General features: G+C 47.2%; 1 long non-coding RNA gene across 1 annotated transcript in view; it reads right to left on the bottom strand.

Moving 5' to 3' along the window:
* Positions 1 to 25,377, bottom strand: part of LOC137655702 (uncharacterized) — an 86,885-nt gene extending 61,508 nt beyond the window's left edge. The window contains exon 1 of the long non-coding RNA XR_011046855.1: positions 25,093 to 25,377. This is a non-coding gene — a long non-coding RNA (uncharacterized lncRNA). The remainder of the gene's footprint in view (positions 1 to 25,092) is intronic.
* Positions 25,378 to 26,737: the final 1,360 nt, after the last annotated feature.

The following is a 26,737-nucleotide window of genomic DNA, read 5'->3' as shown; positions in this document are numbered from 1 at the left end:
GTTCTGAAAATGTACCTCCCTGCTTGTTGATATAAGCCACTACTGTGGTGTTGTCGCTCATCACCACCACAGATTGGCCTGCTAAGTATTGTTGGAACTGTTGAAGGGCCAGGAATACGGCCTTAATCTCTAGCAGGTTTATGTGGAGGTACTTTTTTTATTCTGACCACAGGCCTGAGGTCCTGTTGTTCAGAACGTGAGCCCCCCCCCCCCCCCTCCCTTTCTTTGAGGCATCCAAAAACATCAAATCCGGGAGGAGGACGAGAAGATCCGCTCCCTTTCGTAGGTTCTCGTCTGCCACCCACCGCAGAACCCATAGGGATCATAGTGTCCGGGGAATCGTGACCTTGATTCCACCGGGACTTGAGTCGCCACTGGAGAGATCTCATTCTGAGGCGACCATTGGGAACTAGATGGGCCAAGGATGAGAGGTGACTGAGGAGACGTAACCACAACTGGGCTGGAAGTTCTTCTCGTCTGAGGAAAGGCCTCGCAACCCTCCTCAGCCTTGCTATCCTGTCGTCTGATGGGAAGGCTTTGTGGAGATTGGTGTCTATGATCATGCCTAGGTATACCAGTCTTTGAGTGGGCAGCAGGGAGGACTTCTCGAGATTTACCATGATCCCTAGATCTTGGCAAAGTCCCAGAAGTTTGTCTCAGTGACGAAGAAGGGCTGCCTCCGAGTCTGCTAGGATCAGCCAGTCGTCCAGGTAACGGAGGAGACGGATGCCGATCCTGTGAGCCCATGAAGATATTAGGGTGAACACTGGTGAACACCTGCGGTGCTATGGAGAGACCGAAACACAGCACCTTGAACTGGTAAATCTTGTTGTCTAGGCAGAATCTTAAGTACTTCCTCGAAGACGGATGGACTTGGATCTGGAAGTACGCGTCCTTCAGGTCCAGTGTGCACATGAAGTCTTGCGGTCTCACCGGAAGTCTGACCGTGTCTGCCGTCTCCATGCTGAACGGGGTCTGCTTGACAAACCTGTTCAGGGCTGAAAGGTCAATGACTGGTCTCCAGCCTCCAGACGCCTTCTTTACAAGAAGAGAGTCGACTGAAGAAGCCTGGGGACCCATCGACTACCTCTTGGAGAGCGTCCTTCTTCAACATGGTCTCGACTTCTGCCCGAAGGGCATGCCCCCTTGCCGATCCCATGGCAAGGGAGCTCAACGACACTGGATCCGCTGTCAGGGGAGGTAGAGATGTCGTGAACGGGACGCGATATCTTTTGACTGATTACGGAAATCGTCCAGGAATTGGCCCCGAGTTGCTACCACCTTCTTGCGCAACTTTGTAGGCATCCCCCCACTGGTGGACATGCGGGGGGACTGCCACTCCTAGCGTTTGCGGCCACGGCCGCTCCCTCTAGGATTCTTTCCTCCCCTAGAGGACTTTTTGCCTTTATTGTTCTTGACCGGAAAGGGCTTAAGACACCTTTGTCTTTGTTGCAGCTGCCTTCTTCGTACTCTTGACAGGACGTGGTTGCTGGATCGCTGGAGGTTTGTAGGGCCCTATGGACGGAAGAATGTCTGAGCCTGCTAACGTCGGTACTGGGGACCTTCTGGTGGAATCTTTCAAACACTGCGTCCCGACGTTTCAAGATAGCGTTAGCCCACAAGCTCGAGACTTGATGGGCTAGAAACTCAATGGTACGTGTGCCTGAGAGCAAAAAGGTCTCCAAGGCCTTCCTGGTACTTTCTTTGGACAAGTCCTCAGACCGCAACAGAGACCCTAGCCAGATGTCCAGCCACGAAGTTGCCTGCACACTTCGCTACCTTCTCCTGGCTCAGGATCTCCGTTGCCGAATACGAGACATGCCTGTTGGAGTCTCTCTCTAGAGGGACTCCCCCGGTAAGCTCTTCCAGAGAGTGGTGCAAAGGAAGAGCTAAACAAGTCTCCTCCAAGATCTCAAAGTACCTCCTCTGATGGACGCGAGGAGGCGGGAGGAGCTTGTTACCAGTGCTGGATCGGCTGGAGGAAGCAAGCTCGGAGAGCTGGCCTTCGACCTTATCTCTGGCACTCTTAACCCCCTGTGACCAGGTCATCGCCGCACTGGCCCTCGAGGGTTTTTGAGTACCGTAGATTCGGTCCAAGACCGTGTCCTTGCCCTCACGAGGGGGAATCTCTGGATCCGGAAACCCATTGAGATTCCTCATGAAGGTCAGAACTTGCCAGAACGCATGTTCCGACTCCTGCAGCTCTCCTCCTGAAGGGCTGGCAGCAAAGTCTCCTGTCCCCAGAGGCTCTTCCTGGGGGGACTCGTGGACGTTCTCCGAGGGTTTGGCTGGCTCCTGTCTAATCCTTGCCAAAGACTTAGGCAAAGTCTTTGAGTTCTTCAGCTCTCTCCTGGGAGGGATACAGGACTCTAGTAACGATGGTGGAAGGCTCTTCTCAACCCCAATGCGGGAAGACTTCTCGGGGGGAGGCGGAGTTTCCCCCATTGGTGCGATGGGGGAACGACCCGCTTCACCTGACTCCCCAGAGGACGGGAAATCCTCGTCCGCAGGGGAGGAAGAGAAAATCTTGGGGGGGGAGGGAGCCTTCCTCAAGGACTTCCGAGGAGTCAGTTTTCCCCTTGGAGAAGTTACCACGGTAGAAACTCCTCTCTTCCTCTTCAGGGGAGACGAAGCCGCCACTGATTTGTGACCAAGTTCAGAGAATACAGGCTTAAAAGCCTGCACGAGAGCTCTGACGATGGTACCAAACCAGGGTTGCTGACTGACAGTCACGCTGTTAGACACTCCCTCTGGAGGGAAGAGGATCGTTCGATCCCTAGGAGGAGTTACCAAACGAGGGTTCGCCTGAAAAGATGCTGAAACAGAAGGAGAAGAGTCCTTGGACCTATCCGGAAACCTCCCCTCCTCCGACGAGCGCGCTGTTCTGCGCTTGCGGGGTGGGGAACGAGACGACGATGACCTGGCCGCGTAATGTCCTGCGGCCTCACGTGTGGGATCGCGCCTGTGATCGCTCTGGGAATCGCGCTGGGGATTGCACGAGGGCGGGCGGGCGAGCGTTGGCGCGTGGCGGCATGGACAGGCGATGACAGGTGGCGCGTAGAAGGCTGGTTAAGCACTCGCGCACGCGAGGGCGATTGTTTGAGCGCAAGAGGAGGAGAAATATCTCTAGCGCGCATATCTGGCTGAAGCAGTGGGCGAGCAGGCCGGGCTTGCGCAACCTCGTGGGCGCGCGATGGAGACTGAGCGCGATGGCGCACAGGTGAGTGCTGGCGAGCAGGAGATGTTACCACACCCAGATCCGAAGATCGTGAGCGTGCCTGGAGCGCAGGAGATCGAGGGCACGCATGGCGCGCATCAGGATGCGGGCGCACAGAAGTGCGCTGTTGGTCTGGCGAGCGCTGGAGTCCCGGTGAGCGCCTGTGCGCTATCTCAGGAGACTCCAGGGCTGTACGCTGGCGCGCTATGTCAGGAGCAACAGCAGCGGCGCGCTTGTGCGCAGTGGCACGTTGAGGCACTGGAGAGCGCTGGAGGTCCGATGAGCGCCTGTGCACTATCTCGGGAACCTCCCTTGGAGTGCGCTGACGCGCAGGTGAACGCTGATGCGTGGGTGAGCGCTGGAGGTCTGGTGAGCGCCTGTGCGCTATCTCGGGAACCTCCCTTGGAGTGCGCTCACGCGCAGGTGAACGCTGACGCGTGGGTGAGCGCTGGCGCGCCATAACAAGAACCCAAGGCGAGCACTTACGCGCATGTGAGCACTGGCGCGCTATTCCAGGAACTATTGCAGGTGCGCGCAAGTGGTCGTGGGCGCGCAGAGGAACCCTGGCACGTAATGACAGGAGCAACTGCAAGTGCGCGCAGGTGAGCGCTTGCGCGCTATAACAGGAACATCTGCTGCAGGTCGTTGACGCGCAGGGTTTACCTGGCGCTTAAGGGACTGAGTCACAAATTTGTGCTCGTGCCCTTTATGCCCCGAAGGAACCGTTGCCTGTTTAATAACAGGGTGAGAAGGCGCCCACAGCGCATCGGGAGCCAGGAACGGTGACGGCAGGTCAGCAGGTCTGGAGGGTGGAAGGTCGGTGTGTCCTGTGTAAGGACGACCTTCCACCGAAGGAGATCGAGAACGATCTCCGGAGAGGTCCAAGGAGGTAGCTGGCAGGATCGGTGAACGACGAAGAGGTTCTTCTGCGGAGGACTGGGAGGATGACGAGTCGAAGAGGCGCCTCCTAACACCCTTGTGAGGTGAAGGAAGACCTCTACGGCAAAGGGGAAGGTGAGCTTTGCGCATTATACGCCATCTGGGGGCCGTGGGGTCAGCGGGCTGACCATCAGCAGTCCTCCGAAGAGGAGTCTCTGTTAGTGAACTCCCCGAGGGGGAGAATCACCGGCAGGAGAGACCGTAGGACTTAGTTCCTCCCTTGAAGGATGTTCGGAGGGAGGAACTAAGCCTTCAGCTACCACAGCAACATCAGGAGCAGAGGTTTGAGACAACTCATCGGTAGCCTCTGCCACAACAACGTCGATGATAGACAGAGGATCGATCTCTGCTACCGTCAGCGACTGTTTGACAGCTGCTCCCAACTTGATCATGTCAAACAGGGCTTCCTTGGAGGGTGAACCCTGAAGCCCCAAGGAAGCCCAAAGCTGTAATAAATCACTATTAGTAACAGGCATTGAAATATCCTCCTCCGGGGGAGGAGGAGGAGCTGCCTCACTATGGGAGGCAACACCCTCTCCCGCACCCCGGGATCGGTCAACAGAACTACGGCCTACGCTACCACTCGACGGCTTCTCGGGAGAAACCGGATGAGTGGGAGCTTCGGAGGAGGTTTGGGCCACGGAAGAAGAGTCCTTGGGATTTTCTCTTTTCAAAGAAACCTCTGAAGGAGAAATATCCCGTTTAGACTTCTTCCGGCGCCGAGAAAACCTCTCCCACTGGGAGGTAGACCACTCCCTACACTCACCACATACATTAACTCTATCACACCGTTGGCCCCTACAATAAGGACAAAAGGTGTGGGGATCCGTGTCGACCGCCGACATAAATGTGCCACAAGGGCAGTCGGGTAAGCCAGGGCACTTGTGCATAGCAGAGGCCAACTTCACATACACTCTGTAAAAAGAAAAAGCAAAGAAAGATTAATAATGGCTGATCAACAAAAGCGAGGGTGAAAGCGGACACGTCCGACCGTCACCCGAGCCGATAGCAAAGTGAGCTAAATCACAGGTGTGTGTGAGGGGGGGTAGCAAGCTACCTCTCCCTACCCCCCGCTAGTAAACCCTTGTTAAAAATCTAATGGCTCGTCATTTCAGCTACGCCGAAAGTAATTACCTATATTAAATAGCGTGGTTTGCATTTCAGTTACGGAACAATTACTTCTTTCATTCTTTTAGAAACAATTTGTTTTTCCTGTATTTTCCCATACATATACCTTCTGCTGGCTAACAATAAGAAGTACAAGAAACTTGGATAAAATATTGATTATTAACCATCAAGTTATGACCCAATATAGTAAGATCTTACAAGAATTTTTCATACTTGTTTGTGGCTCAAAAACTCATCCCATGAACAAACTGCAGTGTGCCAAAGAAATGGACCAGCTAGCAAAAGTTTTGTAGACCTAAAAGGTCCTATAGGCCTAATGTGGATTCTTCTAATCTAATGGGTTATTTGTAACACTAATTTATAATATAGATTAAACATGAAATTTGGAAATAATTTGTATTTTTCCTAACCATACTGTACAAACCTGAAACTCTTTAAATCTTTTAACGAGGTGCAACAACCCTCCGTTAGTTAGCGGGGGAGGAGGGTAGCAGGGGGTAGACCAACCACCCTGCTCACACACAGTAGCCAACACAAGCCACTTTCCAAATGCAGGCAGCACTTCCGAGGGTAAGTGATGGCAGGCCAGAGTCTGTAAAGAGCTTCAGGTTTGTGTGGTTAGGAAAAATACAAAATATTTCCAAATTTGTCATTTGTTCCAGCACCCATTACAAACCTATCAGCTCTTTACTATGGAGACTCGCATTTAGGTGGGTGCAAGTCCAAGACCAACTAGCTGGTCACAAACTTGGAACGCGACTCTTGTGCTCTGTAGAAGAGCACACCCTATCACCTCGCTAACAATAACAGCCTGAGCAATTATGCAAAAGTGTGAGAACTAAGCATTGTGAATCGACAGGTAAGGCATACCCTGGAGCTGGGCTCCTCTCTTAATTGCCCATTCCTACCTCGCTGGGAGATTAAGAGACATAACAAATATACATGCATAAATCAGGTTACACAAGGGATGATGATACCCACCTGCAGTCAAAGGTGGTCAGCTTGCAAAGTTCCTCGGTTTACTAAAGCCCCAAGAGAGGGGAGATTGAAAGTCAAAAAGGCCAGTCATAAGCATATTCATAATAGACTTACAACTGGGTAAAATCTGCCCTCAGCCGACTGCTACTTGTCCTACGAGGGAGCTGAGGTGTTACAGATCACATTTTATGTAGCCTCCACAGGACCTATGGGGAATGTGTCAAGATTCCTCCGAGTTACTTCTTGCAGGGAGTGGGTGGTGAATGTAGTTTGACTTTTCCATAAGCTCCCTTGTAATACCTAAGTCACATTGAAGTTCTTTATGAATGCCAGGGATGTGCCAACAACCCTGATGTCATAAGCTGCAGGTCTAGGGTCAAGAGGGGTCAAGTCTGCTTAGAGGGCACTTTCGATCATCTTCCTGATCCAGGAAGAGATTGAGTTCTTTGTAACTATATTCTTGACCCTGCCTGTACTTGACTTGTGGCCAAGCTAAAACGTTCTGTTTAAGGTATTTCCTCAGCGTCCAAACAGGCCATAGTAACAGTTGATCTTGGTCACTTGTTATAGTACAGAGACTCTCAATACGGAAGGGCCCGAATCTAGGATCCACTACAGCCGAATTTAAGAGTTTTACCAATAAACTCAAGAGACTAAGTTGAGTGACACTTGCCCCCTTCCCCTTGAATGACAATGTTATAGGACAGACTGTGTAGCTCACTGACCCTTCCAGCAGAGGCCAGGGCTAACAGAAAAACTATCTTCAAAGTCAGGTCACGATCTAAGGGCCAATAAGAGTTTCGTAAGGTGCTCCTTTAAGGGATTGTAGTACACGTACGTACTACATTCCTTGGAGGTAATCTGACTTCTGACTGAGGGCACGTTAACTCAAAATTCCGTATCAGGAGAGAAAATTCCATCAAGGAGGAAATTTTAACTTTATTCTGTTTAAAGGCAAGTCTTAAGGCTGAGCAATATTCTTTCACCGCCAACACTGAACAGAGTTTTTCCTTCCTGAGGTACAACAAAAACTCCACTACAGTATTACTGGGATATTGGCACTGAAATGAGTGATATCCCTTCCACGACACCAACCACAGAAGATAGACCACTTCATCTGGTAGATGACGTTAGATGACTCTAGGAGGTATCTATCCATCCCTCTCGCAACTGGTTGCAGAAATCCTCACAACACAAGAGTTGCTGGATGACCCCCAAGCGTGAAGATGTAGCAAAGCCACTGCTCCATAGAATATCTGTACGTGTGTTTGTCTGAGTAGATCGGGAAGTGGAGTGAGCTCGGGAAGTGGAGCGAGCTATCTCGGTGCCTCTGTGAGCAGATGTAGAAGGTCCGGAAGCCATTCTGCATGTTTCCACAGTGGAGCGATTAGAGTCATCGATAAATCTTGCTATATCCCTACTTTGTTCAAAAGCTTCCTTACTAGGCAGATAGGGGAAACGCATACATGTCCAGGTTGTCCCACGGGTATTGGAATGAGTCTTGCCAAAACACATGGGGATCTGGTACTGTGCTAGGGAGCAGAAAACTAAGGTTCCAATTGAGAGACATCACAAACAGGTCTATTGTCAGCAAACCCCACAAAGTTAAGACTATGTTGGCTATCTGATGATTCAAAGACCCCCTGGAGCCAACTATCTCAGTCCTCCTGCTCAGTTTGTCTGCTAAGATGTTTCTTTTGCCCGGGATGAAGCAAGCAAAGTTATCTTCCATCCATCTGATCATTTCCACAGCCAGATGGCAGAGGGGCTGTAAAAAAAAGAACCTACTCATTTGTTTATATAAGCCACCGCCATGGTGTTGTCACTTATCAGCACCACGGAGCATGCTGAAAGGAGTGGAAATGCATGAGAGCTAGGAAGGCTGCTCTCATTTCTAGGTGTTTATGTGGCAGTTTTCCTCGGCTCCGGACCAAAACCTGGAGGTCGTTTGCTGCAACAGATGAGCTTCCCACCTTTCTTTTGATGAATCCATAAAAAGCATCAAACACAGGGGAGGAGAGAGAACGTCTACTCCCGAATAGGTTTGTATCTGATACCCACCAATCCAGGTCTATTCTGTTTTGACACTATCAGGACCAGCACATCTGGAGGATCCTTGTGCTGAGACCAGGTCTCCAGCTGTCACTGGAGAGTTCAAGTGCAGAGATGGCTGTTGGGTACCAGAACCTCTAAAGAGGCAAGGTGTCATAGCAACTTCTGCCAAAGATGTGCTGGCAGTTTGTCTCACATTAGAAACGATTCTGATGATCATTTCATTCCCTCCAATCTTGCTAAGAACAGGAAGACTTTGCCTAGATTTGTGTTGATGTTCATCCCTAAGTATACCAGATTTTGAGTTGGCTGCAGGGAGGACTTATTGAGATTTACCATGACCCCTAGAGTTTGGCAAAAGTCAAGAAGCTTGTCTCAGTGAAGGAGAAGAGTTTCCATCAAGTCTGCTAGAATCAGTCAGTTGTCTAGGTAACGAAGCAGGCAGATTCTGCTCTTGTGCACCCAAGTTGACACAAGGGAAAACACTTGAGTGAAAACTTGAGGTGCTGTGGACAGGCCGAAGCAAAGCACTTTGAACTGGTATACATTCTGTTGTTGAGGGAGAACCTTAGGTATTTCCTTGAGGATGGACGAATGGGGATCTGGAGGTACAAATCTTTGAGATCCAATGTGATCATGAAGTCATTTGGTCTGACTGTTGGTCTATGACCAGTCTCCAGATGCCTTTTCTACCACAAAGAGATGACTGTAGAAGCCTGGGGACTTGTCTCAGACCTCTTGGAGAGTCTTCTTCTCCAGCATAGTCTGAACTTCAGCCTGAAGTGCCAGTTCCTTTGCGGATCCCTTCGTGTAGGAACTCTTGTTCACTGAATGAGAGGTTAGAGGAGAAAGAGTGCATGTGGGACGAGGTGTCCTGCCCTGAGGACGGTGACCAACCAAGGTTTAGCCCCGGGGAGCATCCACCTTTGCCATCTGATCTGTCCTCTTCTACCTTTCTTACCTCTCCTGGATCCTCTGGGCCAAAAGGGGGTTATCTTTGCCCCTGGTTCCTCATTGCTGCCTGCTGTGGGCATTGCAGACCCTTTTTCTGCCACTGTCAGTTTGCCAGAGGGAGACGCTGATTCCACAGTGCCACAGTAAGGACGAGACATCATAGCTCATTGGAAGAGTTGTGGCTCACTTTCGTCCAACTCTTCACAACCGCCTCGATGTCCTCCATGTTAGAGAGAGAGAGACCATCCATTGGGGCATTGCCCAATCTCATTGCTTCTCAATATGGCATTTGCTTCATGAATTTTGAGACGACTGCATCATGTCACCTCAAAACCCAGTCGACCCACTGATTGAGGACGTTGAGAGTCAAGAATTCAACAGTCCAGGTTCCAGAAAGCACGAAGGCGGACATCACTTCCCTGTTCTGTTCGATGGAGAAATTCTCGATTCTGAACAGGTACCCTACCGACTCCACAAGTAGTCTAACCATGTGATGCAGCTTGCAAAGAGCACTTTGCAACCCGATCCCTGTATGCTGCATCTGCCGCAAAGAATCCACCGACAAGGAGGAAAGCCTGTCCACGGGTAAATTCTGGGTCAACGCCAGAATTGTCGGATCTAGATGGAGAGGGGACAGGGCATTGTCCACTAAGGTGTGTCGTAATACTTCCTCTGCCTCACATAAGGTAAATGAAGTAATCGAGATGAATTCACCCATCTCAAAGATCGTGATTCTCCTGCCACCTGACCGTGGGCTCTCTTTTTGGCACCTCTGACTAACACCCCCCCCCCCAATTGACCAAGATAAAGCTACCCTAGCCTTGGTGGGGCTGGAAGTATCATGAGAGATCCAGGACCGTGTCCTTTCCCTCTGCTGGAATAAGGTCCGGCTCCTCACAAGGAATTGATTTTCCTTATGCAAGAGAGCCTGTAGAAAGATGTGATTGGCATCATTCTGTTCCAAATGGGTGATCTTAGAGCAGGTGGATGAAAGCAAAGTGCCCTCAGAATGGTCAGATCCGTCGTGAAAAGGCTCTTCCTCTCCTGAGCTCACATCCACTGGAGCCCGGGGAGGGTCTAAGTCGTCAACAGGTTTGCGAGTAGTGGAATGAAGCATCGGGGGAAGGCCATTATGTTCCAGTCATACAAGAGCAGGCCTGTAATCTTCAAAATGTTCCCTGTAACTTTGGTGGGCAATGGTCGAAGCCCAATTCTTGGGGATCGTCCTAGCATTTTCGCAGGCAGATGGTAAAGTCTACAAGAAGCGAGGTGGTGTTCTTGCTCACTCCTTCCTTTGGAGCCAAAGAACTTGGGACCACACGATCCAGGTCTATAGGTACCAGTCGATAGTTCTCCGTGTAAGCGACCTCTTTTGGAGATCTCTTGTCTTACTTACCCTTGGGTGTATCGAGTCCACCAGAGGACAGGTATCAGTTTGCTGACAAGGTGTTAGCGAACGGATACCTGTCCTCTGGGGTACTCAATACACCCAAGGGTCAGTAAGACTCAAGATCTCCAAAGGTGGTCGCTTCTTCCTAGACTTGATAGGAATGATCCATAATTTCTCCCAAGCAGGGTCTTGGCCAATGTCAGCGGACTTAGAAAGCAGATACTGTTCATATCTGGAAGACCTCTGCAGGGGAGAGGGTCGTAATACAGGCCAGAGGGGTTGCTGGTCACTCCTGCGTCTAGGGTCAGACGGTGCTGATCCCCTTACTGAAGAACTCGAGACTTCCAAAGGACTGATTGATTGATTTATTGATTGACTTGAGGTTTCCGGCATCCTGACATCTAAGGTCATTGACGCCGATATTGTTTATTGTAAAAGAAAAAAAAAATTTAATTAAAAAAAAACCATAAAAGTAAAGATGTCATTTTAATAGTAAAATATTTTTCAGAAGACCTGCTTCTGAAATAAAGCTAAAAATACCATTACCATGATAGGACACATGTCCAAGAATCATGACAAGGATGAACCTGCCATTATGACCTCGAGCCTCTAATGGATATCTATTTCTCTCACTACTATATGTGGGGCATTCAGTTAACAAATGCCTTACTGTCAATGGTACCAAACAGTCGTTCGCGATATGGTTGATGTTGGCCAGCCAGCAAAAACTAGTGTGTCATCCTTGTGTGACCAATGCGGAGACGACAAAGAGTAGTCTCCCACTTTCAGGGCGTCCCGTTATACCTCCATGGGGATATAACATTACTAATTTCTCTTATTTTATTTTCAAGGAAACTATGCCAATGCTGTTGCCAATTATTATAAATAAAATTCTTAATTGTATGTAAAAATTCATAACTGGGAATGGGACACCTTGGTAGCAATTCAGCTGCAGCACTCTGCCAGCGATAAACACACCTACGTGTGCTGGAATCCAGCAAAATCGAACTATTATACCTTTCATGCCAATAAGTAAAAGCCACTCGAAAAGTCTTTAAAACTAAAGGATGACTTCCAAAGGAATCTTAGGAGTGCTCCCAGATGCAACCAGGGGAGCTTGGGCTGGTCATGATACTGCCTGCTTAAGGGACCGTCCGCTATGGTGTTTGACATAACTTTACAAAATCGAAGTTTCAGCCAATTATTTTTACAAATAATGAAGATAAAGCGATCTTTAAATGATGACGTCATCCTTACTGCATCGTCTGCATGACTGAGTTTGACAGAATAGTCTATGCGTGTTTATTTTCGCTTATATACATAGCAATTTTTTTCACTTATGTTTCAAAATCTCGTACATCTGGCAGAGATGGAAGGCTTTGGTATAGGGTAGGAGAATGCAAACTACAACCTACGAGAAGACCAGCCAGAGTTTCCAAAGACGTATAGAAGTTATGATGGACTTCTTGTGTTTGTTTACATACAGTTCGTATGTACATTGTGTTTTCACAACGTCCTCGTGAACTTTATAGCAAGGCCAATGTTACCCAAGGTCAAAGAAAGAACAAAAAAATAAGCAGAGCAAGAAAAAAGAACCAAGAAGAGGGGGAAACATGAAAAAGAGTACAAAGCTGGAACATCCTAACTAAAACTCTGGCAAGAATGAGAGGCCGCTGGCAACTCTGACACCCTCACACCAAGTGTATTAGTAAACTTAGGGTTTAAATACCTTGTTTAGGGAGCCTTCTTGTAGGAATAAACAATAAAAGTACAAAGTAAGGTTATCATAATAATGTTATTTCGATTTTTCTAAAAAAAAAAAGCAAAAATTTATAGCAAATCTTTGGGAGCTCATAACTCAAATACATACTTCTTCACACTTTGGGACATTTTTCTCACTTATTTATTGTTCAATTTTAGAGAGAAAGATATTGAAAAGAGGAATAAAAATCCCACAATTTTGTGTAACAGAATTTTGATTATCCTTTTTCTCTTTTTTTTTCATGATTATTCCGCATATAAACGAAGAAAATTAAGAAAAAATTCATTTAAAAAAAGTTAAATAAAAATTCTGTAGCACAGAATTATTCTGTTTATAAAGAATTTTCTGTGGTATGATTTTCAATACAATTGGTGTCATATTGGCAGGTTTTTCTCAGCCAAATATTTTTTGACTGCCAGACCAAAGCACAGATTAACCCATTTTGTGAAGAAATGCAGTGTAACCCAAGCTTTAGCATTACCACGCCACATCAGTTGCAGTTTTTTTTTCAAGATCCTTTGGCTCTTGAAAGCATGCGGGTTTTCAGAGTGGTACACCAGCAGTGGCTTGACCTTACAGTCACCACTGGCATTGGCACACATGACAAGAATTAACTGGTCCTTCATGGGTTTATGGCCCGGTAGTCTCTTCTCCTCTGCCATGACGGAAGTCCTCCTGGGCATCCAGAAAAGGCCAGTTTCATCGTAGTTGAAAACTTGTTGGGGGATGAAGCCATGTCGGGCGATAACCGAGCAAAAGTTGTGACGAAGCCTGCCGCGGCTTTCAAGTCGGAACTTGCTGCTTTCCCATGCCTCACAACCAAGTGTATCCCAGTATGTTTTTTTAAATTATCCAACCAGCCACAACTGGCTTTGAAGGTTTCCACTGACGTTGAAGTCTCCCCTCTCTTAGCTGCTTGCTCCCTTTCAAGTCATTATACTGTAGATTCAACTGGCCTTTTCACATGTGATCAACTCAGTCACGCTATCTCCCGCCAACTGTTTCTCCTTTATCCATAATAAAAGAAGCCTCTCCACCTCGTCGTGAATATCACTGCGCAACTTGGAAAGGATGGTTACTCCTTTGGAAGGCTTGGTGCTCATTATAGCATCCTTCTGCTTGAGGATGGTACACATTGTCTATGTACTCCTCTCATATTGGCGCACCAGCTCAATCACACTTACTCCACTCATTTTTTTCGATTATTTGAAGCTTCATCTCCATTGTCATCATATGATTTTTCTTTTCACTACCCTTGTTTGCACTTGCTTGCTTTGGACCCATTGCTTATTCAATTAATTCTGCACTGATTAACGCAAAAAACACGTAAAAAAAGCAAACACTACGGCGGCCGATGCTCGGAGATAACTTTATGCGACGGAGATCCGACGGGAAAGACCGAGCGATGCTGTCCTGTCTCGCACATTCGGCCACCTGGCGGCCGCATAGGGAACTACCTCATATTTAAAATTTTTTCTCGTATCTCAGGACAAAAATTTGCTCAGAACTTTCCTTGTACAGTATCTCAAATTTCTCATATGTTGGGACACTCGTATCGCAGGGTATTACTGTAATTTCAATTACAGTGCATAACTTTTGTTAAATATTTGTCTGGGCTGGCAAGGCCCTGCATTCTGACCAATAGCACTTGTATCTTACAGTATCTCAAATGAGATTTGGCACAGGAGGCTGTGGCGTGAGCCCTAAAGCCTCATACCTTAGCACCTACTAGAGGGAGGGTTATGGTACAGCCTGATCCTCCGATCAAACCATACAGAGGAACTCCTGACTGGTCGTCCTGTGCCTCAGTGACCACCTCTTCTTCCTCGGGGCAGCAGGCAGCTCCTGTGCAGGGTCAGCAGGCAAGGTATAAGGGGCAGCAACAGGTAAAGATACACAAGACAAAAGCCAGTATTAATCAGTCATCAAAGTCAAGGGTTCTTCAGCTGCAGGCAAACTCTTTGCAGCGGGTAAAGGCAACTCCGCAGCAGCAGGCAAGGTCACAGCCGGTAGTACCAACACACAGGTCTCCTCCACATGTGGAACAGTGTTAGGGACGGCAGCAAAACGAGAAGACTTCTGGGATTGCACAGCTGCTAGAACCTCCGGGAGCTTCTCTGCTGAGGGGCCAACGTTAATATCAAAGGTTCCTTGCAGGTTGTGGGAGTCATCAATAGCAGTCACAACAATTAAAGCACCTTGGGAGAAACACTGGGGGGGGGGATTACTTTCGCTAGTCTCTTTGGCACCAGGTTGAGCAATGCCAAAATAAATGCAGATGAATCCCTCTTCGACTTCCTCTTCCTCTTCTTAATGAACTCAGTCCACTTCACAGGAGGGCACTTCCTGCACTTGGAACAGGGAAACACCTGCAAGCAGTTATGCCTACACTCGGAACAGACTTTTATTAATGTTCATAATCTATATGATATTTATGGGAACTATTCATCCTTGTTGGGTTTGTACTGAGATGACAGGAGCCACATAGATGTTTATTTTGAGACAACAGAGATGACTCGCTACCAAAATGGTAAACGGTTATTGTCTGATATCAGTCAGCAGCACATGATTACACCATATCATTCATCCCCCTTCCATCCCAAAGCTTATATATGGTAACAATTAAAGGGGCAGATTGCGTATTTGGTAGCAAAAGAGAACAGCAAAATTAAATAACCCCAGTTTTAGAGCATAATGGAGTAAAAGTACAATAAACATATATAGGGAAAGCAGTAAAAAGAAATCTACTTCCTCTTGACAAATTGGTTACATATAACAGACAAAATTATTTTACATTGAGATAATTACACAAGATAAGATAAGTCTTTGAGCCACTTGGGTTTACCAACAGTTCTTCTAGGCATAGTGACAATACTGGGCTCCTGACAGGAATATGTGACTGGCTCTGAGGGTGTATCATGGCCCACAGGGGTGCTGGATTGGGACAATGACTCGTGCCGTCTGTTCCTCTTTGAAAGGCTACCGCTCCCCTCGAGAATAACTGTACTGTCAGTAGGGCCTGATTTCTGAGATTATGCCTGTCCTTTCCCACTGTTTGGTAGCTTGGTTTTGTATACGCACCTGAGTGTCAGGTTCGATGGGCATACGTGTTCTGATGGTGATAAAGGAATATATAGCCTCCTGTGATTTTTCCCATTGCAATTTCTTTTAACGTATCATCCGTCCCAAGTATAGGAACCCCATCATGAAATTAATGGCCCGTTGCGAGCTCAGACGAAATTTGTTGACCACCCTGAGAGGTGTGTTGAGATATTGAAGTATTGCTCGGCCCCTCTTGTCTGACCCGAGGGTGCAGTGTTTTCTCAGGAGTCTCTTTACCGATTTAACAGTTGCTTCTGCCCTGTGCTGTTGGACTAGGGGTATTAGGCTGATGACAGATAGACCTGGAACCCCTATCTCCTGAAGAAAACCTCCATCCTTTCACTGGCTAAGTTTGTACCTAAGTTGATCAATATTTACTCTGGGGAACCCCAACAAGAAAAGTATGGCCAAAGGTGGTTATTTTGTTAGATGTGGCATCATTAGGGAAATAAGCTACTTCCAACCACTCCATTAGTCTGTCCCCACATGCCATGTACAGTATACATTGTCTTCTACCTGAAAAATATTTGTGATGACCTGCTGGAAAAGGAATTCTGCTGGGGGCATGAGTAACAGTGCTTCAGGAGGCAATGAAGGGGCATAAGATGCATTGGGCCCAGCGATGCTGAAGATTTACCTCTCTCGCCCCTCTAAGCATAGAATAGAGTCCCTGGTATCCTGTACGCAGTCCGGCAATCACCTGACACCATAAAACTTGGCAATGAAGAAAGGGTATGCATCCTTCATCAACAGAGTAAGTTCCTGAATGCTAAAGAAGGGGTAGAGGCAGACGACTTCTTGTGACTTCTGTGGAAACCAATCACTTGTTCTGACAGTGACTAGCAATAGTCTATACACCGGGTCATTGGATGCAGCGCTCCTGATATACTTGTTATCCAATACAGTGGTGTTGTAGTGGTTACCCGGCTGTGGCCAGGTATAACAAGCAGACTGATTCAGGATGCTGACCGCAATGCGCTACCTTACATTTAAATAGGTGGCACCAGTAATTACAAATGGTGATAGGCACCCCCTTTGTTTCAGATCTGGACAAGGGAACCCAACAGGATATATACTTCAGGTAAGACTTTGCTGAGTCTGCATATTTCCAGTACTTAGAATGAAAAAAAGCTTGTCTCATATGAACATCACTTATCACTACTTCAAGGCATGGATGAGAATCCAGTGAGATTACTAATGGAGTAAACTAAGGAAATTGTGAAAAGTTATTTATTTTTTATAAAGCAGAATTAAAAGTAAAAACTGAATGTCCTATAATGGAGAAAAAATCTAGTGAAAATACTGTATACATCTACAGTATAACTACCATGACAACTTTTTACTCTGAGACCAAGAAAAAACTAGGATACTGTATTATTTAAACAATGCAGAATTACGCAAGGGCCTCAAAGAGCAAATAAATTATACTATGGGACCCTCACAAAAACAAGGAAAATGAGAACCTCAATAGGCATATCCTTTCCAAATTACACATAACAAGATTGGGTGAAACATGACAAATTCAGGGATAATTTATATTTTTCCAGAACTGGTACAAACCAGTAGTTATTTATTGGATTATCTTTCGGCGAAGCTAGAAGGTAGCCATTAGACTTTAATTGCGGGGTGGCAACACTGCATAACCGTTTGAGCGGGCAGACTGGGGGTGACTGGGGGGAGGTAACCCAGGCGCCTCTATACATACTCTCACAGCAGTGAGGTACGTCACTTTTGATTGCAGGCAGGACTTCTGGGGGACTGGTGATGGTGGGCCAATTTATATAAATAACTCCAGGTTTGTATTAATTAAGGAAAAATACAAATGATCTCCGAATGTCATTTATTCCCATACTAACAAACCTTCCGTTATTTATTGGATGACTCCCTAATATGTGGGTGGAAGTCCTAAGTCTGGCGATGCTGAAGATCTACCTCTCTCTTCCCCCCCCCCCTCCCTCTATGCATAGGATAGATATACTTGTTATCCAACACAGTGGTGGTGTTGTGGTTAGCAGGCTGTGGCCAGGTATAACACACAGACTGACTCGGGATGCCGACTGCAATGCGCTACCTTACATTCAAATAGATGGTACCAGTAATTACAAATGGTGATGGGCACCCCCCTTGTTTCAGATCTGGACAATGGAACCCAGCAGGATATATACTTCAGGTAAGACTTTGCTGAGTGCATATTTCCAATACTTTGTATGAAAAAAGCTTGTCTCATATGAACATCACTTATCACTACTTCAAGGCATGGATGAGAATCCGGTGAGATTACTAATGGAGTAAACTAAGGAAATTGTGAAAAGTTATTTACTTTTTATAATGCAGAATTAAAAGTATAAACTTAATGTCTTATAATGGAGAAAATAATCAAAAGTGAAAATACTCTATACTGTACATCTACAGTTTAACTAACATGACAACTGTTTACCCCTAGACCAAGAAAAATTAAGTTTTCATAATAAAATGACAAATTCAAAGATAATTTGTATTTTTCCTAACCATACAAACCTTAGCTATTTACAGAGGATTACCTTATAGCGCAGCTGAAATGGCGAGCCATTAGAATTTAACGAGGGTGTATTACCCCCGCGCTAGTGGTAGGGGAGTGGTAGCTAGCTACCCCTCCCCCCCCCCTCACACACAGATGAATGCTCACTTTCACTTAGAGGTAGGACTTGTCTTGGGGGACAGGGCTGGCGGGCAAATGTGTGTAAATAGCTAAGGTTTGTATGGTTAGGAAAAATACAAATTATCTTCGAATTTGTCATTTGTTCCGTAACCGAAATACAAACCACGCTATTTACACAGGGTGACTTACCCCTTAGGTAGGGTGGAAAGTCCCCAGCCATACTGGCTTTGGCTTTACCCGGGTACTCAGAATCCGAGTGAGTCGCACTCGAGAAAAGGAGTCCCTGCACCTCACAAGTTCCTTGCTCCGCAAGGAACCATGTGGCCTACGTAAGCTTGTGTGTGAAGGAAGAAGTGTGACCCGTCCTAGGCAGTTGACCTGGAGTTCCAGAAGGAACTCTGGGTTAGGACGTTCCCAATACCACCTCGTCAGGGTATGGGGGACGCGACAGTATTGACTCAATACTCGGAACACAAGGAAGCATGGTTTACCTGCAGAGGTTCGAGGTCAGCTATGCAGAGACCAGGATGCTGCTTCCCCGTAGAGGGGATGATGAAGAAAGTAGTAAGGGCCAGACATACTTCTTTCGGTCATGCAGACTAAAACCTGATAACAATGCCCTCAACCTTCTGCTACCTGTCCAAAAAGGAGCCTGAGGTTAGACCAGCTGTTGTGTAGCCACCACAGAGCGATAGAAAACGTATCGAGACTCCTGTGGGTCACGCCCTGCAGGAAGCGGGCTGCGAAGGTCATTAGACGCTTCCAGACTCCAGCTTGTAGCACCTGCGTCACAGGGTAGTATTACTCGAAGGCGAGGGACGTTGCGATGTATCCAACATCGTGCTGTAGGGCGACGTGAAGGGGGAGGGTCTGGAGACAGGTCGAGATGAATGTCCTTGAGTCCGGGCTGAAGAGGTATACTGGTGACTCTCCCCTGTGTCCTCCTTGTGCTCCCAAATCGGCTGCAACTGAGGACAAACTGCAGCTGTTCCCAGCGCTAACCTCTCGATTCCTTTACTGGCAAGAAAGAGAAGGTCTTGGGACATCAGATACAGAATGGAGACTCAAAATCTTGAATGAATTGGACCGAAGGGCCGGGACCCCCAGATTCTGAGTCTAGCCAACAACTCAGGAGCGAACCTGAATGTTGCCTTTCCCTCTTCCTTAGAAAGGGGGGAGTCGTAAGAGACCAAGAAGATTGCTTACACACTGGCCGTGGCCAGAGTGAGCAGGAGACCCAAGGCGGAATACAATCCGAGGCCTGTCGTAAAGGGTCTTGAGAAGATCTCTTAAAGGACCAAAAGTCCGAGCCATGCTCCAAGTTGGAGGTCTTCCTCCGACTAGGGCAGAGACGATCGTAGCTTCGCATGAGCGAGGATAGATCCAGCGGGCAGGAAAAAAGTTATTCCTTTAAGCCTGAAGGTCAGGGAAAAGCCGAGCGACAGGCTTCATTGCCGAGAGCGGAAAGGAGTTTCCTCCCGCCGAAAGGCAATAAGACCGTTATTGCTGGAGAAGAGGCCTCAAAGGAAGAGGTATATCTCCCACGGCACCAACCACCTTAGACTCTTCACTTTGCCTGGAAGACCCCTGTAGATGACTATCGCAGATGACGCGACCTCCGTACCGCGACTGTAGCGGGTTGTCTCTTCTTGAGGAGGCGGCGTAGTGTCTCCAGGCATGAAGCCGAAGCGACGCCCCGGTTCGGGAGAGATGTCGCAGTGTGGTTGCTTGAGTAGTCTGCGCCGTGGGAGAAGCTCTCCCGGGAGTTCCGTCAGGGGAAGCAGAGGGTCCAGAAACCGTTCTGCGCATAGTCCCAGTGGAGCTCTCCCATTGAAAGGTTGACAGATAACCTGGTCTTGTTGAGACCCATTGTCCACAGACAAAAAGGAGGGAAGACGCAGGCGTCGAAGTTGTCCCACCATCACCGGAATGCATCTTGCCAGAGTCTCGGGGTCTGAGACTGGGGGGAAGAACAGCGGAAGCTTGAGGTTCCAAGCTGTCGCGATCAGGTCCCCCAGACCAGTACTTGCTGGTTACCCAAGGTCAAAGACCCCCAGATAGTCGGAGAGAACATTCCCCTGCCTGGAATGAGAGAGCCGATGGTGGTATTGAGAGAATCTCAATCATCCCGGTATCTCTACTGCAAGATGTGAAGGTGTGAAAATGCGTCCCCTGCTGGTTAGAATACGCCAGAATCATGAAGTCGACGCGCACGGGGCGACTCGACAGGAGCTGTAGGATCTGTAGAGGGGCCAGACTAAGGCCCCTAAGCCTGCCTGAATGATGGAGAGGTATCCTTCAGGTCTTGACCATAGGCCTGGACCGGAACATGCCCCCCCCCCCTTCCTTTGACGAGTCCGAGAACAGCATCAAGAATGTGGGGAAAGGACGAGAATATCCACTACCATCAAGAGGCTCCATAGGTCAACACCCATTGCAGGTCTAATAGTTCCTCTGGTCCCATAGGGGCCAGGAAGTCCGGTTAAACATTGCCTGAAGCCACCGGAACTTGGACCGCCCCACATGGAACTTATCCTGAGGCGACCGTTCGGACTATAGACGGGTCAATGAGGATAGGAGAACTAGGAAACGTTCCAAGGTAGGGCTGAAAGCTCTGCTTGACTGAGAACAGGTACTGCGACTCTCCTCAGTCTTGCCACAGTCAACTGAAAGGAAGGCTCGGAGGATGTGGTAACAGAATCTGGCGTCCCAAGGTGGTCACCCATCCAAGTACCGACCAGAACCGACGTTGCTTAACCTCGCTGGACGGACGAGAAGCGGGGTTTCCAACGTGGTAAGGCCGTTGACTCAATATCATGGCCAGATACTCCAGATGTTGAGGCAGAGGAAGAGAAGGCTCCAAGCAAAATACCATGAGCCCACACTCATGGTAAGCATCCGGAAGCTTGTCCCGGCGCTGAAGAAGGTCGAACCCGAGCCTATCGGAGTTGACCAGCCCTCCAAACCGCAGAGGAGGCGGAAGCCTGCACCTGAGCGGCCAAGAGGAAGGCAGGGAGAGTTCTCTGGGGAAACAAACCTGCTATGCCACGGCGGGATAGCCACACTGCATCATAAGCAGGAATACTTGCAGTCTAGGCTGAATTCCACGAGCTCCCTGGAAGATGGATGGAATGGAAACTGAAAGTACCCGTCCTTCCGATCCAGGGTTTAAGGAGTCCTGTCGCCTCGTTACCAGTCTGATCGATTCTGCTGGTCTACGCTGGCCGAAGTTTGTTCGACAAACTTGATCAGGGCTGAGAGGTCGACTACGGACATCCCCTCTCAGATCCTTCATTACAAGAAAGGATCGACTGAAGAGGCCGGGGGTGAAGCCGTCGATGATCCTAAGGAAGACCTTCGCCTAAGGTATGGATCATTCTGCCCAACCGGGCAACTCTTGCTGACGCTATGGCATAGAGGTTCAGAGACACTGAATTCGCTGACAGAGACGGCAGGCGCGATATCCTTGGCTGATCACAGAGATTGTGCGGGAATGGGCATCGGGAAGCTGTCATTCGGATGAGTAACCTTAAGCATCCTCCCAGCGAAAAACCTGCAATCCTAGAGTTCGTGAACTCTGCTGCTCCTTTAGGACTATGGCCCCCCCGGGGGAGCCTCCCGTGCCATCTGTTCCTGACAGGAGGAAACTGCAATTGGACACCTTGTCACAGTTGTCGTAGCCGATAACTTAGGCCGACGTGGTTGAAAGAAAAGGGCGCTGGAGCCCTGCAGAGTCTGGAAGAAAGCGCCTTGGAGGAGTGAAAACGGAAGTCGATTTCCTCCGCACAGCCGCTGTCTAAGTCTCTGTCCTTGGGCACAAACAAACTCTTCTCAAGGATGGAAGGGTGTCTGAGGTCGTCGACCTCCACAGATGAGACACCCGAAGGAAGCCCTCAGTCAGCGCGTCCAGATGGTACAACATCGAGCTTGTCCGCAAGTTAGATACTTACCGACGAAAGGCCAAGGTGCCTGAGCTCGAGAGGAGGAAAGTACCCATGATCTTCCTGTAGCTTCCTTGAACCAAACCTCGGGCCGTAACCGAGGAGTGAAAGGACCTGGTAAGCTCCCAGAGGAAGGGGTAAGCAGTCACCCCTTGTCCGATGGAGAAATCTCGAACGGAAAGCCCCCCCGCCAAAAATCCTTCCAGGGAATGACGGGGAAGGGCTAACCCAGGTTCAGGAAAGAGGAGTGTTGCTCAGATCTCGCTGAAGTTTCTCCTATTCTTGCAAGTGCCATGCTCTGCGTTTACGGGGTGAGGCCGTGTTCTGAAAATACGCTCCAGAAGAACTCGCCAGGCTGGCCATGCTGCGAAAACTCCATTGGAAATCGTGGTCGCAATCGCCCTGGAGCTCGCGCGACGGTAATTCAAAGATTTGCGCGTGGGCGAACGTGGAAGCGCCCATGCGCGGTAACGCAGGAACGCAAACGAAGGTGAGCGAAGGAGCGCAGAAGGAGGGCGAGCGTGGTAGGAAGGGCGAGAGCTGGTTGTCGGCGAGCGATAACCCATAGACGAGCAATAGATACTGCAAGAAATAAGCCGACGTTTGTGCGAAGAAACACTGTAGGTTCGAGCGACGGAACACCGTCGGTTCGCGCGACGGCGTGCGACGGAACACCGTCGGTTCACGCGACGGCGTGCGACGGAACACCGTCGGTCCGCGCGACGGAACACCGTCCGTCCGCGAGACGGAACACCGTCCGTCCGCGCGACGGAAAACCGTCGGTTCGCGCGCGGGCGAACATTGGAAAGCATGGGCGCGGACGCGCATGAGCGTAGACGTGCAGGCACGTGGGCGTGTGGGCGCGCAGGCGAATGATCGCGCGGGCGCACAGGCGAGCAGTCGCGCGGGCGAGCGGTCGCGAGGATGGGCAGGTGAATGAGCGCGAGTCCGAGGCGGCGAACGCAAGCGTTAGCGCGATGGCGAGGAAACGCGCTGCCGCGTGGGCGAGGAAGACCGCTGGCGATATGGATCAACACTTTCCCAGTGTTGCTCCCCACCCTCAGACCGAGGCGTCGGAAAACAAGACAAGGTCTGGGTTCTTTTGCTCCAATGAGAGACCTTCTTGAAGTCTGTTTATATTGTTCCACCACCGAAGGCACTTTAATTGGTTCCATAAGGGGAATGCTTTCCTTGTCGAGGCTGCCCTCTTTGTTCCAATGGTAATTGAGATGGAACTGAAGGGGTCGTAGGTTTCATTTCCCTAGAGACACAAACTGCTCCAGTGAAGAGAGGATTCCCAGGAGGCTCATCCACTCTCTTACTGAACAAAACTCCTTCTTTAGAAAGGCACAAAGTTTTAGGAGAGCTAGCTGTATCCTTGCAGGTGACGGAAAAGCCTGAAAAACCAGACTCTGAATTTTTTTGGTAATTTTGTATTTTATTACAGGGTGAGATTTCGAACAGAAAATATATGTTTTCCTATAGTAAATAACGTGAGTTAACCGAATTTGATGTTCATTTCAATCGGAAACAAACAGATCAACCAATTCGGCTAACTTTAAGTTGCACGGTGTCACTTCTCTTACGAATGTACTGCGAACGATAACATTAGCAACGTTACCAATAATACACAGTGTTACCAACGTTGACGTATGGTACACAGAGTTACCAACGGCACGCTGACATTACTAACGATAGCAATGATAGATATTTCCATACGTATTTTAAATAATTTCTCCATATAAGTTTTACCCAATATATAAAAAGTACAAAAAGGGCACAGAACCTAACAAACCCACCTACCCTAGCCTAGTAGTATGACAGGTCACAAAATAACATTTGATCTACATCGGACGTTGGCAGCACTGGTTATTGTATTTTTTCATGACACAATCTTTGTAACGGCACCTCCAAAGTTTATCCAGATATACTGTTTTGTATTTTCCTCCGGTTATTATAATTTCAAGAAGGTAATGAATAGAGAAGAAAAGGCTTGTTTTACGTTTATATATCGATTCCCCAGTATGTTTTCCCCACCCAAAACCCCGAGTTCCCACTGGGGGTCCCCCATTTTCGGAGGATATGGATGTATATATATTTCTGAAACTACAGTATTCATTTGCGACAGGAACGAGTAGTTGTTTTCCTAGGTTACATCGCCCTGTAATACACTACAATGAAACCATTTTTTTTTCAAATCTAATGGTTTTTGCTCGGCTGTGCGCTCACTTTGCTAGTGGAAAAAGAAAAACATCAAGCTCCTATGAACTGGAAAGAGGTATATGCTGAGCTATTTTTATTTGCAGTGAAAAAAGAGTGGCACTTTCGAAGAAAACTGACCTGTCTTGTAGTAAAAGAGTAAAAAATCTTTTTTCATCTAACTTTGGAGCCTTTATAGTTTGTTGGGACATTATTTAAAACTTTTTCAAAGGTAAACAGACACAAGAACACCACCTAACCTAAAGGTTCCCCACCTAACCTAACATAGGAGCCATCTTCTTACCTACTTACCTCCCAGAGGGTACACCCCCTATGACCCCTCACACAACCGTATTCGTAGCTCATCCTGTCCCAACGAACTACATTCACCCCCTAACTTTAATAAAACATAAAGACACTGGGTCCTGGTCTGGATTATGGAGGAACATTTAGTTAAATAATGGGGAGGGACTCCTGCGTGCATAGATCACCACCTAACCTAGCCTACAACTTGTTTCCTTACCTACTTATGTAACGGGGCTAACGTCCACTGTAACCCCTCTTAGATTGCCGTATTCTTATCGATAAGATTAATAATAAGGGATTAATGGGGCATGGTCGTTATCATAAATACACACCAAAGACAGCTAACGATTTAAGGAACTATAACACCATAATACCAAGATTTACTATTATAATGACATGTCCTTACTCGCCATACATACTACAATTCGTGTCAATTACAGTCATCTACTGTAGTCTAGGAAAATGAATACTGAAGTTTTCACTTACTTTTCCCTCTGCATCATTGAAATCAGAATTCTCCATCTTCGTCGAGTAACTAGTTTCTCCTCGACAGTAGTGTTAGTGTATAAAACACATGAATATCTCCAATTTAACGAATGATGCCACTAATATTTCACTTCTACAGTTTATACTTCACGGAAGTAAAAGATCTAGATGTGCAGTTGAAAGTACATCAACTTCATTAACTGCGAGCAGATTTTAGTGATATGATACTTCCATACAATGCTTAGAGTTAACCATCAGGGTTAACCCAACTGTCTGTCACTGTCAGAGCCCAGAGTCCGACAATCCGACTGCTTGACGCTTGTTTACTTGTTCAGTCGTTCACGGTTCCTGGTTCCTTATTGCTCACTCCGCAAAATAAGTTCGCCGGCACTCTATCCCTTTATAGATAGGTGCAAAGCTTCTAAGCTTATTCTTATTATTGTTGTTAAGTTTATATTACCTGTGCCTTAAATAAATTAATGCCGTAATGACATTCTCAATCTTTACTTTTATTCCATTCTACCTTGAAATTAGATAGGATAACACCTTGCTTTCAGCAGTTTTGGCAACCTATTGTGGTCAGTTTGGACCTCTTAAATTCTTCTTTTATACGCATTGCCCTACCTATATTGGCCTGGCCTATAAATGCAGCCAGATCCCAGCTAGGATTTTTCAGCGTACCTGAACTTATGTCTACATTCATTAGCTGTCCTAATTTTGGGCATAAAAATAAATGTTTGGTAGTATCTTCTTCATCTTTACATAGGTCACACAAATTATCTTCATATTTTCCCCTGAAATTCGCTTTTAATTTGAGCATATTTAATCTTGTCTTCATTACAAGGGATGCCTTATCCAGATTCATTTCTCTGGTATAAGGCAGTGGGCCATTTCCTTTAATAAATCTTAATTTTTTTCATTACTTTCTTTTTTTCTTCAATCGTTTCTTCTATTTTTTTCCATAATTCTTGTCTTGATTTCTTTTTTCAGTGTCCTTTTCCCCCAACTTTTTTATTTCTTCAACTTCCATCCCATATTTACTACAGATTTCTTCTATGCTCTTTCTCCAGCATTTTCCATACGGATTCTTCAACTGATCCTCAATTATCTCTCTTACTAGTCTTTTTTCCTCAGAGTTTATGATATTATGAAAGAGCATTAATTTCTTATATTCTTTTCTGAAGGACACTAGCCATATTCCTGTTTCTGCAAGTATGCCCCAATATGGAGTATTTGCAGGTAGTTCATGCATATTTCTTATTATCTTATATTGGAGGTTTCCAGATCTTTCATATCTTTGTCCCTTATTACGCTCCAGGTCCACGGTTCAGGTTCTGGGTGAGGCATAGTCTTTGTAACGGCGCCTCCAAAGTTTATTTTCTTATACTGTTTTGTGTTTTCCTCCGTATCAGGTTTAATACTTCTTTTTTTTTCTATATTTGTTTCACTAAATAAAAATAATCCTACTATTTTCTTTAGGTCTTCCTCGGATGGTTGTTGTAGCTCAATTGCTTCATTCCTTTCTTATCTATATTCTTTCCCGTCTATTTCTTCTTTCCACTTTTCAGTATCCAACTTTCTGGTTTCCGAGTTTATTTCTGCCTTGCTCATTCTTCTTATCAGTGTTATGCCTATACTTAATTCT

The sequence above is a fragment of the Palaemon carinicauda genome, chromosome 1 (assembly GCF_036898095.1).
Source record: "Palaemon carinicauda isolate YSFRI2023 chromosome 1, ASM3689809v2, whole genome shotgun sequence".
Lineage (NCBI taxonomy): Eukaryota > Metazoa > Arthropoda > Malacostraca > Decapoda > Palaemonidae > Palaemon > Palaemon carinicauda.
This window is presented reverse-complemented; position numbering and strand designations above follow the sequence as displayed.